The sequence below is a fragment of the Cygnus olor genome, chromosome 1, assembly GCF_009769625.2.
Source record: "Cygnus olor isolate bCygOlo1 chromosome 1, bCygOlo1.pri.v2, whole genome shotgun sequence".
NCBI classification, from domain to species: Eukaryota; Metazoa; Chordata; class Aves; order Anseriformes; family Anatidae; genus Cygnus; species Cygnus olor.
The window spans coordinates 18,400,327-18,418,691 of record NC_049169.1 but is presented as its reverse complement, the minus strand read 5'-3'; positions in this window follow the sequence as shown (position 1 = coordinate 18,418,691).

The window sequence follows — 18,365 nt, the reverse complement described above, 5'->3', positions numbered from 1 at the left end:
CCAGTAGGACATTTGCTTTGGCACTAATTCCAGTCCTGCATTCCTTGTCTTCAGAACCACATGGAAAAACAAAACAAAACTAATAAACAAAACAAAACAAACAAGAATTAAAAAAAAAAAATCAGATCAGGTTGGTGTGACCTGTAAGCTACTTTACTTAACTTGTCATTTAGAAATAGATGTTACTAAATTAACACCACTCTATGTCTATTTTAAAGTTTAACCTCCATCCTAAAGTTATCTCTAATTTGGCCTTTCCGATGAAAAATTATCTGTGCTTAATAGTGTGGGAGTATATATTTCTTTTAAAATGCAGTCTTTGTGTATTTCCTAAATGCTGCTTGGAAAGACTGCCGTTAATTTCAGAAGATTTGGTTTAGGTCCTTTGTTAAGGAAAACCATTCTACTTTAAGAATTCTGTGTTGCCAGTTATAATATTTCCATATAGAAAATAATATTAAATTTATTTTTGAATTCAACATATCACATGAAGGTACTGCAAACATAACAAATACACAGAGATTTATACAAATTGGAAACCCTTTTTAAGTCCATATGCCAAGAATAAGTAATAGGAGATGGTTATATAAATTACATCAATATGAAAGTTGATGTGATTTAAAGTGAGAAGTAAAAATAGATGTCTGAGATAAGAATGATTGAAAAGTTGATGTAAAACTGATGTGATTTAAGCCCAGAAATTGAAGCAGACAGGGAAAATAAAGTAATTCAAAAAACTGATGCAGTTCTAAATGAACAATGGAAACGGTGAGCTCAAATAAGACCAATGTAAAACTTGAAGAGATTTAAAATGTGAAGAAGAGAGCTAGAACAGGTGCAACTGTAAACCCTATGCGATTTAAAGAAAAGACCGGAAGTGGTGACCTGAAGCAGAATTAACCAAAAAACTCATACAGTTTGAAGAAAAAAAATGAAATAGATGGTTGAATTATGACTGATAAATTTCAAGAAGTAGGAAGACAGGATTAGGTCACTTGCAATGTCCTTACCAATGTCAAGGATTAACCCTACCTTAGACCCATGCCAAATCCCAGATGCAAAATGCTTCTATGAGAATTTTCTTGGATTTCATTATGTTTTTTGATGGAACTATTTATTTATTTTTTTTGGATCAGAACTTTTCTGTAAAGCCTTATACTGTTTATGTTTCTACAGTTTGGAAAGCTAAGATTTTGACCTGAGAATCTATCCTGTTTTATGACTTAAACATGGTTTTCATACCTACCTTCTGGTACATATTCATCTGTGTTTCACACATCCAAAGATTGTAGAATATTATGAGAAATTGCCAAAACTTTTATTATTATTTTTTTTCCTGTCGGGGTTTTTCACAGACCTTGGACAATACCTTCTTGTGTTCTGTAAACGGGGATATGAATCATGGGTTAATCCTACTTTAGCACTATCACTGACAGCTCCATGGTGTCGGACAAGACATTCTGTGTTTCTTCATCAATTCTTTCTTTTTGTAAAACTGTCAAACAACCACTTCTTTGTCTCTCTGTGGGCTGTTTCAGTGAATAATTGAATTAATGGGTGTTCAGGACACTATTCTTGTCAGCATTTTGGCACAGAGAAAGTCAAGAATGTTGCTACTGCTGTGAGGAGAGCATGAACTCAGGGAGGACCTGGGACTGACTATGCTGAGGCTGGAAAATAAGGAACTTTAAATACAAGGTATGACTCCAGTTATTGAATTAAGCCCTAAAATATCCAAGTAAGGACACTGAGTAGGATGTGATGTAAACCTGAAGTAGTCCTATTATTGTTAGAATTGTGCTTATTGGCATTCTATTTGTTCTGCACTAATATTGGGGTTTGGAGATTGAAATATTGGTATATAGCTATATCTCTCAAAATGCTGTATATTGTATATATTGGCTGATGGAAAACTTAACCTCTGTCATTTTGTGCCCCATCTGAATATTTAGTGTTTTGTGGAGCTGCCAATATAGGTTTAAGAAAATTTGAAAGGAGAACTTTGAAATTTGAAATATTTCTGATTAAAAAATAATTCTGAATTCCTAAATAAGCTATATTTTCATTAAAAGGGTATAAATGATTAAAGGACACCATAGCGTTAAGTGTGGAACAAGTTCATTATTAACCACAACTCTTTTTTTTTTTTTTCTCCTCTGCTATCAGGTGATGATGTAGTGAACCTTTCACTTAAGCTTGTCCCAGTCCCAGCTGCATTTCCCAGAACAGGTAAATTTCTATGATTTGCAATCAAGAGAGAATGTAGTTGTGAAGGAAATCAGGTATGACACAAGAGAGAAAAAAAATATTCACACATCAGTTAAATATCAGATATTTAACTGAAAAGGCTAGGAATAAAGTTTCATAATTCTTTTTCATTAGCCATGAAGCTGACTTAAGATCCTGAGCCATTTTAACAAAGAGAATTTTGATGATGACGTGTCTGGCACAGCCCAACAGACAACTGCAGAGAGATAGCAGCAGAAATGTTGGGAAATAAATGATCAACTAAAGATGGAGTGATTTAATATCTGGAGCCAGAGATATCTCCAAGAAAGTGGACTGACTAATTACATTCTAAACTAGAAAACTAGTTTTTGCTTGTTTCTGCATTAAGTTAGCGGAGAAAGGCTCCTCCCAGTGGACAGTTTACTATAATCGGAATTAGACTAAAGGACTCCAGCAATCAAAGTAACAAACCTGAAAATGTTTTGCTAAATACTGAAGCTAGGGGAGTAATTTTAATGTCAATTTATGGGCATTTTATTTGAAAAACAAAACAAAACAAAAAAAAACACAACAGTTATCCATTTATTTGCTCTGTCCTATGAAACAGATTATGAAAACAAAGCTGTTGCAGAATTTAGATGAATTCTGTAAATTGGAGTTGTCAAATGAGTAATATACTAGTATAGCTGACAGTCCAACTAATAACTTCTAGTTCTTTAAAACTTCTAGTTCTTTTCATACAGGCACAGTTGTATACTCCCAAGTGTATAAATAATCCCATTAATTTAGTGGGACTGCAACCATGTTTTAAATTCAAGAATATATAGTGTATATTCAGTATTTAAAAGGGGCTTATAAAAAGATGGAGAGCAACTTTTTGCTCAATCAGATAATGACAGGAGAAGGAGGTATGGTTTTAAACTAAAAGAGAGATTTAGATTGCAGGTTAGGAGGAAATTCTTCACTTAGAGGGTGGTGAAGCACTGGAATGGGTTGCCCAGAGAAGTTGTGGATGTCCCATCCCTGGAGGTGTTAAATACCAGGCTGGATGAGGATCTGGACAACCTGGTCTAGTGGGTGGCATCCCTGCCCACGGCAGGGAGTGTTGGAACTAGGTGGTCTTTAAGGTTCCTTCCAACCAGAGCCCTTCTGTGAATATATAGAACTGTTTGCAGCAACAGGGTTAAATAAGTAGAGAGTATACTAAAGCTGAAAATAATATAGTAATAATATTTCACAATTTCCACTCTGACAGTGTGAAAGGTCTCGTGAATACAGACACATTATTACTAAATCAAAATTTAAACTTCATCTATCCTTGGTTAATTTTTGATACTCCTTTGAAGAAGGTGTTGAAGTTGTAAAGAGATTATTAGTCTTTGATATTCATTCAAGCATAAGTTAAGATTCATGATTAAGGCAGAGGTGAAAAGATTTAATCAGAATCCAACTTGTTCACTTGGAGATATTTTATAGTTGCTAGTAGTTTTTGATGGTACTTTCTGCTTCTCACTGTTTTTACTTAAAACCCAGACCTTCAAGACTGACTAGTTAAAATAAATAAATAAAATAATAAATAAAAATAGACCTTACTACAGAGCTGTACTGTTTGAGTTCGTTTCAACTATTTGGTAACTATATATATATATATATTGATGTATGTGTGTGCAAAGTCATAGTTTTCTCTTTGACAGACAATAGATCACCCAAGCCTGCTCTTCCTAGATTGCTGTTTCCAGATAGATCAAGTAAAGAAATTTGGATGTATTTGGCATTAGACTGCATTCCTTCTTCCTCTTCAAGGTAGATGGGAACTGGATTGAAAGACCTACATCCTAACCCCATCTGTATTACTGGGCTGCTCCTCCCATGTCATTAAAATATACTAAAACTTTAAAGGAAAACAGCGCAAGTATATAAGACTTCCCAAAGAATTAGTTCCTTTCTGCTGTACACTCAGTTCATAAAAGCGAATGGGATTTTTCTCAGTCTGAGTGCATGGTACGATCTCTTGATTCTTCTTACTACAGGCCACCCAGTAAAGAGGAGTCTGTTGATGAGGTCTCCTTGCTCCAACTGCAGGAAGCATTGTGCTCACAGACTCTCATCCTCCTGGGGGATTTCAACCACACGGATGTCTGCTGGGAAAACCATGTGGTGGGAAGTAAGCAATCCACGAGACTCCTGGAGTCCATTGAGGACAACTTCCTCATCCAGGTATTACACAGAACAATCAGAGAAGAAGTGTTACTGGACCTGGTGCTGACCAATGCAGAAGAGCTCATTAAACAGGTTAAGATTGGAGGAAGCCTAGGCTGCAGTGACCATGCCCTGGTTGAGTTTGTGATCTCAAGGGATACAGGCCCCACTAAGAGCAAAGTCAGGACCCTGAACTTCAGAATAGCCAAATTCCAGCTGTTCAAAGAATTAGTGGATGAGATCCTGTGAAACACGGTCCTTAGGGACAGCGGATTTGATCAGAGCTGGCAACTCTGTAAGGAGATTTTCCTTGGAGTACAAGAGCTCTCTATTCCCATACATAATAAATCAAGCAGGGAAGGTAGGAAACCGGCATGGATGAATAAGGATCTGCAGGTCAAACTTAGGCAAAAGAAGAAAATGCACAGACAGTGGAAACAGGGCCATGTGCCCTGGGAAGAGTACAGAAATGCCATCAGAAAGCCAAGGCACTGTCAGAACTAAACTTGATGAGGGAGGCAAAGAATAACAAGAAGGGGTTCTACAGGTACACTGGCCACAAAAGAAAGACTAGGGAGAGTGTAGCGCCTCTGACAAATGAAGACAGAGAACAGGTAATGACAGATAAGGAGAAAGCACCACCACACCGCTTTCTCACTTCCCCTCCTCATAAAGGCAGGGAGAGAAATAATGAAAAATGAAAAGAGCTCATGGATTTAGCTAAGAACAAGGAAATCTCTCACCACTTATTGTTACAGGCAAAACAGACTTGGGATAAGGGAGTTATTCCTCATCCCTTGAGATGTTCAAGGCCAGGCTGGATGGGGCCTTAACCAACCTGATCTAATGGGTGGCATCCCTGCCCATGGCAGGGGGGTTCTAACTAGATGATCCCTTCCAACCTGAGCCAATCTATGATTCTCTGATTCTCTGATTCTTTTGGAAAGGCTGTTTTTCACTTTTGCAGAGAAGACTGGAGTCTAGACATTAAAATTCAAGTAGTGTACAGAGGTCTAAACAGATTCACTAAGCAGCAAAAGCAGTACTGATGCCAGTTGTATTAGCATGTTAGTGTCCCTGTTATTCATACTCTGTATCTCTGTGGTCCTGTAAGCCTATCTTTGTCTTTGGGATGGCACAGTAAAGTCAGCAAGGCAGTGAGGGATCTTGCAGCACGGGTTCCACTTGCTCTCTTTGATTGCTGGAACTTCTCCCCATCCCATCCCCCCCTAAAAAAATAAAAATAAAAATAAAAAAGTAAGCAGAGGACCTCTAGATCTGATACAGTAAATCTTCTACATATTGGAGATGAAAGAAGGATTTTACCTCAGACCAGCACCAACTACTCACAATGGTGGACTACTGGACTACTCAAAGGTGAAGTTACTGTCATCAAACAGCTTTCAGCAATCACTTAAAGATTTAATAATAGCCTAGGTCCTTTCAAAGCTCACTAAACTCAAGGAAAATATTCCTTTTGCCTTTACCAGAAAGGGGGAAAGGGGTGAGAGTTAAACAGCAGGGAAGTGACATGACAGAAGACTATAAAGACAAATGCAAGATAAAGCTGAATGAAAGGAAAGCAGCTAATTAAATTAATAAGGAGAATAGCTCAATGAACAAGAAGATAATGAAAGGAAAGAGAACTGAAGTATGTGAGACACATAACCAATAGAAGGTACAACATAAAAATTAGCTAGAAGCAGTAACAGGGAAATTGCTTTTTAAGCAGAAATTTCAAAAGTGCAACAGAAGTAGAAAGGATGAAGGAAAGAATGACTAAACACTTCTTAAAAATCTTCCAAGTTTTCATTACTGATCCTGGATTTGTCCCCTCATTTTTCTGTTTCTTTCACTAAGCTTGTGCTTAAGTTTTTCCTGCAATCACTGGCAATTAATGCTTAAGAATACCTTAAAAGAACCATTTATGGTTTGTTTCAAAGGCAACTCAGAACTCTGTGGGTCTATTTGTCACAACTTGTAGCTAGCAAAATTTACAGATACAATATTTACTATTACAATGACCATATTTCCCCAATTTTTGCAGTCAGAAACAAGGACACAGACATTACACACATTTGGTCTAAAAATAAAGCAGTCTATTACTCACTACTTACCAGTAAGGGACTGCAGTCACATAGCATGCATAGCCATTAGACAAGAAAACACACATTTGGAGCGGTAATATCTTCTGAATAAGTCAGTTGAAAGACGTAGGAAAGGAGCCCTATAAGTGTTCTGTACTGAGACATAGGCAAGCAGGAGGGGAGAAAATGTCACTGACTAGCAACTGTTATAAAAGAGAATAACTTTCTCTAATGTGTGTTCATTTGCACTTTCAGAGGTAGCACAAATGCTTTTGAGGGGAAAAAAACATGGCATTTATTTTTATCCTTATTATGTCTGATATAGTGCCTCTGAGTTCCATTCATGGCCAAGGACCTGACTGTGATAAATGCATTAGATGGATAACGATGTTCAATGCTTCTCTATGGGTGTTTCATATTGCTGGTAAATCTAAATAATAAATGCATAAAATACTTCAGACTGCTGACCTTGGGTAAATGGCATTCTATGTTTCAGTGGCACATCTGCAAAGTAAGGGTAATAATATGCTTTTTCATCAAGTTTATGTAATTTATAAGTACTTATAAACACAGCTTGTCTCACTAATACACTGATATCCCACTCTTGGTCAGAGCTTGAAGATGTTTTTGTAATTAAAAAAAAAAAGGGGGGGGGGGGGGAGGGGGCTGTGTTTTATTTATTTTTTGCCAAAAGCAAAATAAAACCTATGAGAGAAAAACAGAATAAAAAACAGAATAAAGCTTATTTTGCAGAGATCATGTAAAGTAACAACTCCTAATATATTGTACAGTATATGTATCTGAGGGCATGTTATATCAGCTGTTCCATAAGGATTCCTAAGACTTCTTCAGACAACCAAACTTCCTATAATTTCAAAGATACTTAACCACCCTGCCACTTTTTGGGGTGCATCTATCGGTACCTCTGGCCTACAGTGTCTATTTATAAATGGTACGAGAGCTCGCTAGAGACCTGATATACTATCACACTAATGATAATTTGAAAGCAAATTAATTAATCCCAAACTTTATCTTGTTACTTAGTGAAAGAAGAACAGTTAAGTCGTGTGAGCTCTTTCCCAACAGGTATCTGCAAGGAAAAACTTATCATTTCTGTAACAAGCTTATGGAAGCACTTGCATTTTCTTTTAAATGAGTTTTCCTGTACTGAATGTTCATTGGTACTGGAAGTTAACTGTCATCACTTAAAAGAGCCTTTTTACTCAGCAAGACAAAATAGCACTTTACGTGGAAAAACAAACAAACAAAAAATAAAAAACAACACTGAGAGTCAGAGGCTCAGCTCTTCAATTTAAAGAACTGGTTCTGATGAAGCCAGTGGAGCTATACAGATTTACACTAACTTAAGAACTTTTTAGCCCCACTGCCCCTGCATCTCTAGGCTTTGTCTCTTTCCGAAAATGAACCTCAAACCTAATAGTAGACGTGGGTGGAGCCTGAATTTACAGGAGACATTGCTTATCCAGAGGAGAAAGCTGTGAGGGGGGGAATCTTAGTAGGGCCCTGTGGTTATTTTTCAGCCCCACTACTCCTGCAGCTCTAGACTTTTTGATTTCACATTGTTTTTATTCATAACAGACTATGTTGTTTCAGTGTGAGGGAGTGGTATCCCTGCAGGATATTCAATCATTGAACAAAAGTCACATGGAAGCAGAGATTCAAACAATTTTTTTGATCTATGACAAAAGTTTCCAGGAAACAGACAAGAGATTGTTTAATTCAAGATATGACTCATCTTTAAACTGGATTGCTTGTGTTTTTTTTTCTTTTTTCTTTTTTTTTTTTCTTTTTCAGAAGATTTTTGTCTCATTCTCTGTCCACATCTTATAATATACTGCATACTTGTATTCACCCCCTTTCTTAGAAGTAATAAATAAAATAAAATAAAATAAAATAAAAGCAAGAAAACAAAAACTAAATAGACTTCTAAAGCATAAGTATAAACAAACCATTAGGAGTCAGTTTAAAATTGGTGAATAATTTTTAAATCCAAATTGATTTACCTGGACTTTTTAAGTCACTGTTGATGGACTGATAGCTTATGAACAGTTAAAGCAGTGGCCAAAAGTCTGAAGTCACATTTTCTACAAGTGCAATTACACCATGTACCTCAGCACAGATAGGGCCAAAGCCTGTTTAAATCATGTTATCTTGTTTCTCTGACTCTTAGTTAAGAACTTATATTTTTCTGAAATTGAATACTAAGATACAGACAGGTTGCACACTTGGTGATATTCAACTGGCTTTTTACCAAGGTCTTTCAAGAGATATTTATTGTTATAAAATACCTTTTTATTTTATTCACCCCTTCTTGGTGAACAGCTAATTTCCTTATTGTGAAAGATTGGTTAATAATACATCTACAGCATTATGCTATTATGCATCTGTCTTTCTTTCTTGATTTAGAAGCAAGAGGGTGACCTCCCAATATAGCTAATTTAATCTGCAAAAATAACCTTGCAAATTGACTTGCCAGAAACTAATATTAGATGAAATCTTTGTTCTATTGAACCTGACTGTCATTAGTGATTCCCTATGAAAGGCTTAATCTACAATTGTAAAAAATCTCTACTAATGTTGTCAGGTTTCATAAAATATCTATTTTATTAAAGAATTAGTGATGCTGATTCTGGTGGATTAGCAATATTTGGGTAGAAAGCCTGGATCTCATTCAAATTCAGATCACCTTTTGTATTAAAGTTTAGTAGTGCTGAAAAAGTCCTGCAGTAGCTAGAATGGGTAAAACTCAAGCATAGATAGCATTAGTAAAATGTTAATTTTTCAAGCAATGCGAAACATTTTGTTTTTTAAGGAAAAAAAAAAAGAGTTTATTGAAATCTTTTTCAGCAGTCACCATTAATGTGACCACAATTTTCTTTTTACCTAAATAACTGTATATAATAGTTACTTCAGATGTCCTGTATTACAGTATAGCAAATTCAAATTTTTATAGCAAAATGTGAGTGTGATGGCAGATTTGGAGGAGGGCAGATTTAAGAAAGGGGAAAACAAACAAACAAAATAAGAACAACAAAGCAAACAAACATAAAAACAAAAACAAAAAAAATCTGCACCACAGCAGCTGGGAGAGAGAGGAGTGAGAAACAGCCCTGCAGACATCCACGTCAGTGCAGAAGGAGGGCAGGAGGTGCTCCAGGCATGGAGCAGCAGTTCCCCTGCGGCCTCTGGAGAGGCCCCTGGTGGAGCAGGCTGTTCCCCTGCAGCCCATGGGTCCCACAGCGGAGCAGATCTCCACACTGCAGCCCGTGGAGAAGCCCCCGGAGGAGCAGGTGGATGTGGCCTGGAGGAGGCTGCAGCCCATGGAGAGCCCCCGCAGGAGCAGGCCCTGGGCCAGAGCTGCAGCCCGTGGAGAGGAGCCCACGCAGGAGCAGGGGGTCTGGGGGGAGCTGCTGCCCATGGGGGACCTGTGCTGAAACAGTTTTCTCAAGATGGATGGACCCTCTGATATGGACCCATATTGGAGCAGTTCTTGAAGAGCTGCTGCCTGTGGGAAGCCCACGCAGAATCAGTTTGGGAAGGATGGCATCCCGTGGCAGGGACCCCACACTGGAGCAGAAGAGAGTGGCCATGAAGGAGCTATGGAGACAAAGTGGTACAGACTTACTACAGTCCCAATTCCCCATTCCCCTGTTCCTCCTGCAGGAGGAAGAAGAAAATGGATGGAGTTGAAGTTTTTAATTTGTTTTTAGTTCTTACTGCTCTTGTGTGTTATCAATAAGCAATAAATTTTTTTAATCTCCCTTTTCATAAAATCATAGAAGGGCTTGGGTTGGAAGGGACCTTAAAGATCACCTAATTCCAACCCCCCTGCCATGGGCAGGGATGCCACCCACTAGATCAGGTTGGTTAAGGCCCCATCCAGCCTGCCTTGAACACCTCAAGGGATGGGCAGTAACTCCCTTATCCCAAGTCTGTTTTCCTGTAACAGTAAGTGGTGAGAGATTTCCTCGTTCTTAGCTAAATCCATAAGCTCTTTTCATTTTTCATTATTTCTCCCCTGCCTTTATGAGTAGGGGAAGTGAGAAAGCGGTCTGGTGGTGCTTAGTTACCTATCAGAGTTAAACCACCACACTGGGGAAGAATACGAAGGAGATTCTTTAATGACTAAGCTGCACAATGATTGAAGTGGTCTCCCACCAGAAAGAGGGAAATGCTAACACCTGATCATTTAAGATTAAAATGTATAGAGCAAGGTAGTAGAGAAAAATCAAACTTTGGCTCAGTGCAGAGTGATTGGGTTTAGCTACTTTCTACTCTAACTTCTCTATGAACCTTTTCACTTACAGATAATGTTAGTAAGTGCATGAGGAAGAAGAAGAACACTTTTTAAAAAGTCAAATACAGTAGCCTACTACGATAATGAGCAAACAATTCTTCTGAACTAACTGAAGAACAGCAGTCATTCAATTCGTATGCTCAGTGAACGCACACACATTTTCCACTACATCAAGATTAGAGCTGAATGACAGGTTGACAGGTTTAGAAAATAAAGTTCCTTTGAAAATCACTTCACAAACTCGTGAATACCAGTTCATTTTTAAATATGGAACAAGGGGCAAAGACTCTTCATTTTAATGGTCCATTGTATGACACTGTTAAATACTAAAACCTTTCATCTGAGGCCATAGACTTGGTCTATATCTGGGTAGAAGGGAGGAATATGTATCTAGTTAACTGTCTTTACAGAATGTACCCAGCTTAAATTGTGAAACTGTTCAAGCAATGGACAACTCCTTGAATACTATTTTCAGTGTATACTTGAAACTTTTACTGGACTTTGGACTTTTGCATTAAGACATAGAAGAATAAATAAAGAAAACAAAGATTTATATTTACCTGAAATAGATTTATGTAAATATATTGCTTTATAGCATGCATATGCTTGTAATGGTGTCGATATATGAATATACAGAAATATGTAGTACACAAAATACATGTTCTTGGTTACCTGTTTATACCAATTAATCGCATGCATGCAATTATTCAAATCTTTTTAAGAGATATGATCAGGTCCTGCCTGTGATATAGTTGGTTAGAATTATAACGTTTTAAGCTTTAAATCTTTCAATCCTTTAAACATATTCAGAAAAGCCTGATAACAATGGATCACATTATGTTATCATTTTTTTTCCAACTTAAGTGAAGTAGGCCATAATAATTACCCATTTGAATTGCAATGTTTGCTTTGCATCATATTAAATAAATAACCATGTTAACTGTCAGAATAAACTATGTCAATAACAAATAAGTAGACTGGCACAGTGTGTACTAGCACTTACTATTGTTTCATATATGCTTGTCTTGAGTTCAAGTTATAGCAATGTAAAACATCAGGACTGTATTTGATCAGCTTTTAGAAAACTCATGTTTTCTAGTCAAAAAAAGCCACCACAGGCACATCAAACTTCCTCTTGACAGTGCCTTTTAACAAAATACAAAGGAAAGCCATTTGCGTCCTTACAGCATGTCTCTGTCAGGATTGTCAATACATTTCTCAGGTATAATGAAAATTTCTACCCTACAGTTAAACATTATTGGTTAAGAGAGCAAGCTTTCTCAGGGAATTATGAGAGTCTGAATATGCAACAAACTACTAAAAGATCCTGGATCCCCATCATTTTGCTATTGCTGTTTTTATGGGCTGTGTTTCAGTTATTGCACTCTGAGTCACCTGAGCCCTCCAGAAGGTGGAGGTGAGAGGGGAGTTTTCCACTTGTGAAAAAGACAGGGTTGGGCAAATCAGAAAATAAATAAATAAATAAATAAATAAATAAATAAATAAATAAATAAAAGAGTAGCAATCGAACCTGGGGTACCCAGAGAAAGATGTAGCTTTCTGAGTTGAACTGGAAGGCAGACTCAGCAGTCAGGGGCTAGATAGCGGTTATGTAGAGTTTGTTTCAAGGCAGACACAGCTGGAAGTTGCTGGATCAAAGCAAGTCACAAAGAAAGGACTTAGAAATGTTACATTCAAGATCTTCTTATGGGCAAATGGAAACACAACAGAGATACGGGGCTACCATATTGTCAGTTGAATCCATGTTTTAACAGCCTAAATATCCCAATTATTGAATTAGAACATGAAAAATACAATTAGAGTTGTTGTATGTAACCTACCTAATATCTACTTCTGTTCCTCACTTATATTCACCTTTTCATTCTCCCTCTGTATTTTAATATTAACAGTTTCCGTTTTAAACAACACCAAGTGTATGCAAGCGAACAATAGACAATTAGTCATTAAGATCTTAAGGACTTCACTGGGAAGGATATGATGTTCATGGGTGTGGTCCCATCCACTGAGCCTTAGGTGTCCTCCTTAGGCAATTTTTATGTGTTTCCTCACCCCTGGCTGCTGCTCCCAGCAGGGTGAGCGTGACCCCACAGCCTCCCACAGACTCAGCCCCCCATTTTGCTGGGCAGCAGCTCCCTGGATTTGCCAGACCCTTCCCACAGAGGCACCAGCAGAGCCCAGCTCAGGCAGGAGAGACAGCAGACACGACTTAGACTCAGGCATTGGAACCATCTCAGCCCAGCTGCGGCCAAGGGGAGTCCAAGCCAGCCCTGAGACCTCTGCTCACACCTAAGGGCACAGTCCCTAGACCTTTATTAGGAGCAGCAAAACCATATTGGCTTTGCTATACAACATTCATTTTTCAAGATTCAGTTTCAGATTGTAGAAGTGTAAAAGGATTTCAGTCTCTATCTACAATCAAATGCACATATGCACTTTTATCTTTCTGTGTAGACACTGAATTGGAATTAGGAAGAAAAACAAAACAAACAAACAAACAAAACCACTTATATTAAGTTACAGAAATGGACAGAAACGAAAACCCAGCGTGGATATGGTCTTAGTAATGTACGTTCTTGAGTAAAGAAGTCCTTCGCTTTCACTTGTACATACATACACACATATGCAACAAGGAGAAGAATGTAGGACCTACCAACATCATGTTCTACATGAAGCTGTGAAAGCAGAGTTGAGACATGATTATTATGATAATCTGTTGCTCTGATCTGAAAATAATATGTCAGAGTTGTAGATGCCTGATGATCTGGCTGGCTATATAATCACCTAGAGACAAGTATTAAGGAAGTATGCTTGAAAATGTCTTGCATCCACAAGAGGGAAGAAGAAAGTTTTTCTCAACTTCCAAACTCAGCTTAACTTGGAGAAGAACTATGCCTTTCAAAGTTATTGACTTTCAAATGTATAGATCGGTTTACAGAATGATTTTAAGACAAGAAAAAGTAATTTCCGTAACAACATAGTCTAATTTCTGGCTTTGCAGCAAGAGCTGTTGAACTTAAATTACAAAGATCAAATTTCCATTCATCCTACAGTTGTAATTACAGGATAGCTGGGAATCACGGCTGTTCCAGTGTTCATACCCAGTGCACTCTAATCATTAATTCTCTGGATGGTCCAGCAACCCCTTAGCTAGTCTTTTTCTATAGATGGGCTGATGTGATATGGTGGACTGATTTGAAAGAATGGGCTGATTTGAGACAACATAATTGACTGAGCCCCTCACCACCTTCACAGTTAAGTAACTGACTAATTCAAGCAGAAGCTCTCCAAGTGGGAATTTTGGACTATCATGAACATTTTACCAGGTGGCTCATACAGTGTGTAGGGTAATTTAAATATTCCAACGTGTAGATTAAAATCCTGGTGAGAACTTGGCCCTACTTTTAACGAGGCAGTAGACACATTCCTTAGTCAGGTGGGACAGTCTTTTGTACACAGTTAAGATAGGAGATGTTTTATAAGTAATTTAAAATAATCTGCAGCAGCGGATCATGAACTTGCTGGAATAGCCAAATGGGACCCCATGGACCAACTGGATTATAAGAATTGTGCAGAACAGCAGTGTGTGGAGTCCTACCAGAACCAGCCAAGATTGCTGCTGCAAGGACCCCTGCAAAAGAAATTACTGTCACTGGACAGATGTCACCAACCATCCTACTTGAGAGATTTCATTCCTCACACAAAGCATTATGCCAAGATTTCAATCTTTTGATGTTGTTGATATTGTATTTAAGAAACACTTGTGAGTTCGTGAATGTCTTTGCCACAGCATATTAAAAGCATATTCAAATGAAAGACAGGACCACAGTTTGTAAATAAACACATATACACTAATCATTTGAATGAGGGTCATAGAATAAATACAACATTTTTTATGTTAGATGTCTGTTTCTTAGTACTTCAACACTGAAGTATTTCAATATTTGAATATTGAAAATCATTAGCATGTAACCATTCTTTCCTGATAGTTTTAGATTATTGCTTTATTTTCACATCTTTAAAATTCTGAAGTTTTTGTAAATACTTTTATACTGCATTCTTCTGCTTATATTTCAGCCACAACTGGGCAACCCACCTTGCTAACATATGTATATTTAGCATTCCCTTGTAAAATACTTTATACAAACAAGAAGTTCTGCTGTGTACAGAAGACCTCTCTAGATTTACAAAGTCACTGAAGTACTTATTTGCAGACTTAATAAAATGCATATATATGTATATATATATATGTAAAAGACAGAAGTATATCAGGAAATATATTTATTATAGTAAGGGACTTGGGGTGAAAATTTTGAGGACGGGTTACCCTCAAAGCAAGCAGATTTCAATTGGCTTTCAGGTCGATGGAATCCTGTTAAATTGGATAGTTCTCTTTCTGATAATTTGGCTGAAAAAAATAATGGTGGCTTGTTCTAAAGCTTTGAAGCTCTCTTACATTCTGTATGGATTACATAGATCAGGAACAAAGTAGATAAAAGTTGTTCTTTAGAGATCAAGTACTGCCCACACATACTCCTCTCTCTGCCTGAAGTTGCTTGTATGCAAAGTGCAAGGTTAATTAAGGTAGCAATTTTTAGGGGAATTTACCCACGCACTTGGTGAGAAATGTAGGTACAAAATATATCCCACCTATTGCAACATGGTTGATTCTGCAAGAAAAGTGCATAATGATAATAATAATCATGCTGTATGGGCCTGAGCTCCAAAATATACCTAATCATTCTCTTTGAGAGCTTAGTAAGATAATATAACTACATATCAACATAAATATAATCCTACTAACATCTCATTAAACTCAGAAGAAATGTGCACAAAAGAAAAAATAAAAGGAGAATTGGGGAAGATAATAAAGGAGGAAGTAGTTTGAGCATGATTATCAAGACATCTTTAAGAAGTGTGAAGAGACAAAGTTTTTTTCAGAAAACAACATGCAATGTAATAGTTGCAAGTCCTTTGAATTATCAGGAAATGAACAAAGTAATCAAAGTGAGTAAAAAATTAAAAATAGCTTTCTACACCCATATTTACTAGGAAGGGCAATGAGGAAATTCCTGACCCAAAGATAATTTTTGTAAGAAATTAATGTGTGTGCTTAACAAAGGCTGATGCCTCTAAGAAAGATGTTATTGAGCAATTCAAAAAAATTCAAGGGCAGTAAATCACTGGGACCAGATGGTGCTGATGCAAGAATTCTGAAGGAACTGAAGTGTGAAATAGCAGAGGTAGCAATGAGGATATGCAATATATCCTTAATAAACCACACACTGTTCCCAAAGATTGGAAAGTTGTTATCTTAGGTTAAAAATAAAATAAAAGAAGCCATAGATGATCTTTGGCATTACAGACCAGTGAGTCTTATTTCTGCTCGAGGGAAGCTGGTTTGGAATTTAATTAAAGACAGAGCGATACAGCATTTATGCAATTATAGCCCAACAGGGTATGGCTTCTTTAAGGGCAAACCTTTCAAACCACCTAGAAGTTTTAAATGACAGTGGGAAAGAGAATGGTGCTCCTTTACTGACCAGACTAATAATATTTTATAGGTTCTGCACATTACCAAACACATGGGGATCACAGAATACAATCTGATAGATACAAGAGCAGAAAAGGTACTTCATTTTACCCTTCCCAGAGTCATGGTGTCACGAGAGGCAACCAAGTGCTCCTGCAGTGCTGAAAATGTAATTACCATCTGAAATGAAGATAATCTCACTCCCTTGCTCCTGAACGCCCTAATCTCAAGAGAAAGTATTCTCTGATGACCTTTCCAAACAGAGTCATAAAAGTGAATTCTATTGACTTCCTACTGATACACTTTTGTGCTTGCTTTTACAGAAACTGTAAGGGAGGAGTCATGAAAATATAACTTTGAATAAGCAGACACCTACTTTGAAAGGCTGAGAAACGTTGCTTTAGAGAAACTACTATGATATTTTCTTATGGTCTCTTTTCTATTGCTAGAATACTCATTCTCTAACTCACAGCTTGAAAGAAAAGGTAACTGCTAGGGGCCCTGAGGAAGCAAGCATTCATCATTAATCTTCCCATCACTTCATCCTTCTTCCCATCCTTCATACCTAATTAGAACTGTGCAGAGAGGAGTAATTCCATTTTATGATTATATATTTTGAAATTTGAGTTTAATCCAGAATTGAAACAAAATACAAAACCAAAAATACCATTTCTTCTTGGTGAAAGAAAACAGCCCTATCTCAATTGCTGGAAGATTTGACACCCCTAAAATTGTTTATCCTCCAAAGCCCAGAATCCATGGTTCTGGATTGAATTAATATGGCTCAAGATTAGCCAACACGGATAACTGTCTCAGTCCTGTAAATTCTGGCAATCAGCTTGAAAAATTGCTTGGTGTTACAGTACTGGGGAGCTGTGAGCTCCTTAGCCCAGAGACAATCAGAGTGCCTGGCAGCTGTATCAGCTAAGCTATCTCACTCAGCCAACCTATTTCTAAGTAAAACGTCAACAGGGCACACAAGTGCAACACCATGCAGATACATTAGCACGGATCCCAGAGCAATATATTCAAAGCTATATTGAATTCATTTCAGGGTATTGCTTGCTCAGCACCATATCATGACTCTCAGCACCATGCAGACTCTTGCTTGCAAACTAGCATGCTTCAGAAGCCAAAGCTGCTGATGGATTGTGTAGGTGATTTACCTGAGCAAGCCTCTCCCCAAAAAAGCACATCATACATTTTCAGGCTAATTTACAAAACTTACAAAGCTTCCATCAGGTTATTTTTACAAAGTTCCTAAATTTCAACAAAACACTATGCTCAGGCTAATATGACACCCAGTTAATATGTATCACGGTGATTACCTGACAATTCAAATCAGTCTATTTCTCTACTGCAGAGCCCACGTTAAGCTTTGTCCTTCCTCTTCCTTCCTCTATCACACTGCTTTCCAAATACATACTGTAGAATAGACCATGAAGTTTTATTCTATACACTATAGTGCAATTGGTTGTTCTTCAGGCAATACTTCAATACAAATGTTAAATAACAGCTACAATAATTTCATGTAAAATACAATTATATCAGAAGAGGCTTGAGTTGTTATTTGAAAGAGGATAATATATTTGCCAATTGTATGACAGCCCCATTTTTTTAATCTCATAGTAATCTGGTACAAATGGTCAATATGTATTCACATTCTTATTAGCCTCTTTGGTAAATCAGTAATATATATACAAATGTTTGTTCTTGACATACTGAATGTTGTATCTTCAAAACAAATTATTTTTCAGCATGGCATGAACAGAACAGAGAACTTACTTATGAAGGCTGTTAAGTTTCACAATAATAACACATCTGTTTTCATATCACTTTTCTCACTGTACAATACTCTTTTGTAATGCAAATATCACAAAGTAATGCAAACATAATGCTCAGCTTAATTGCCTTATGAAATCTTTATTCATTTTTCAGCATGCATTATACTCACTCAACTATTCATTAACAGATAGTTTGC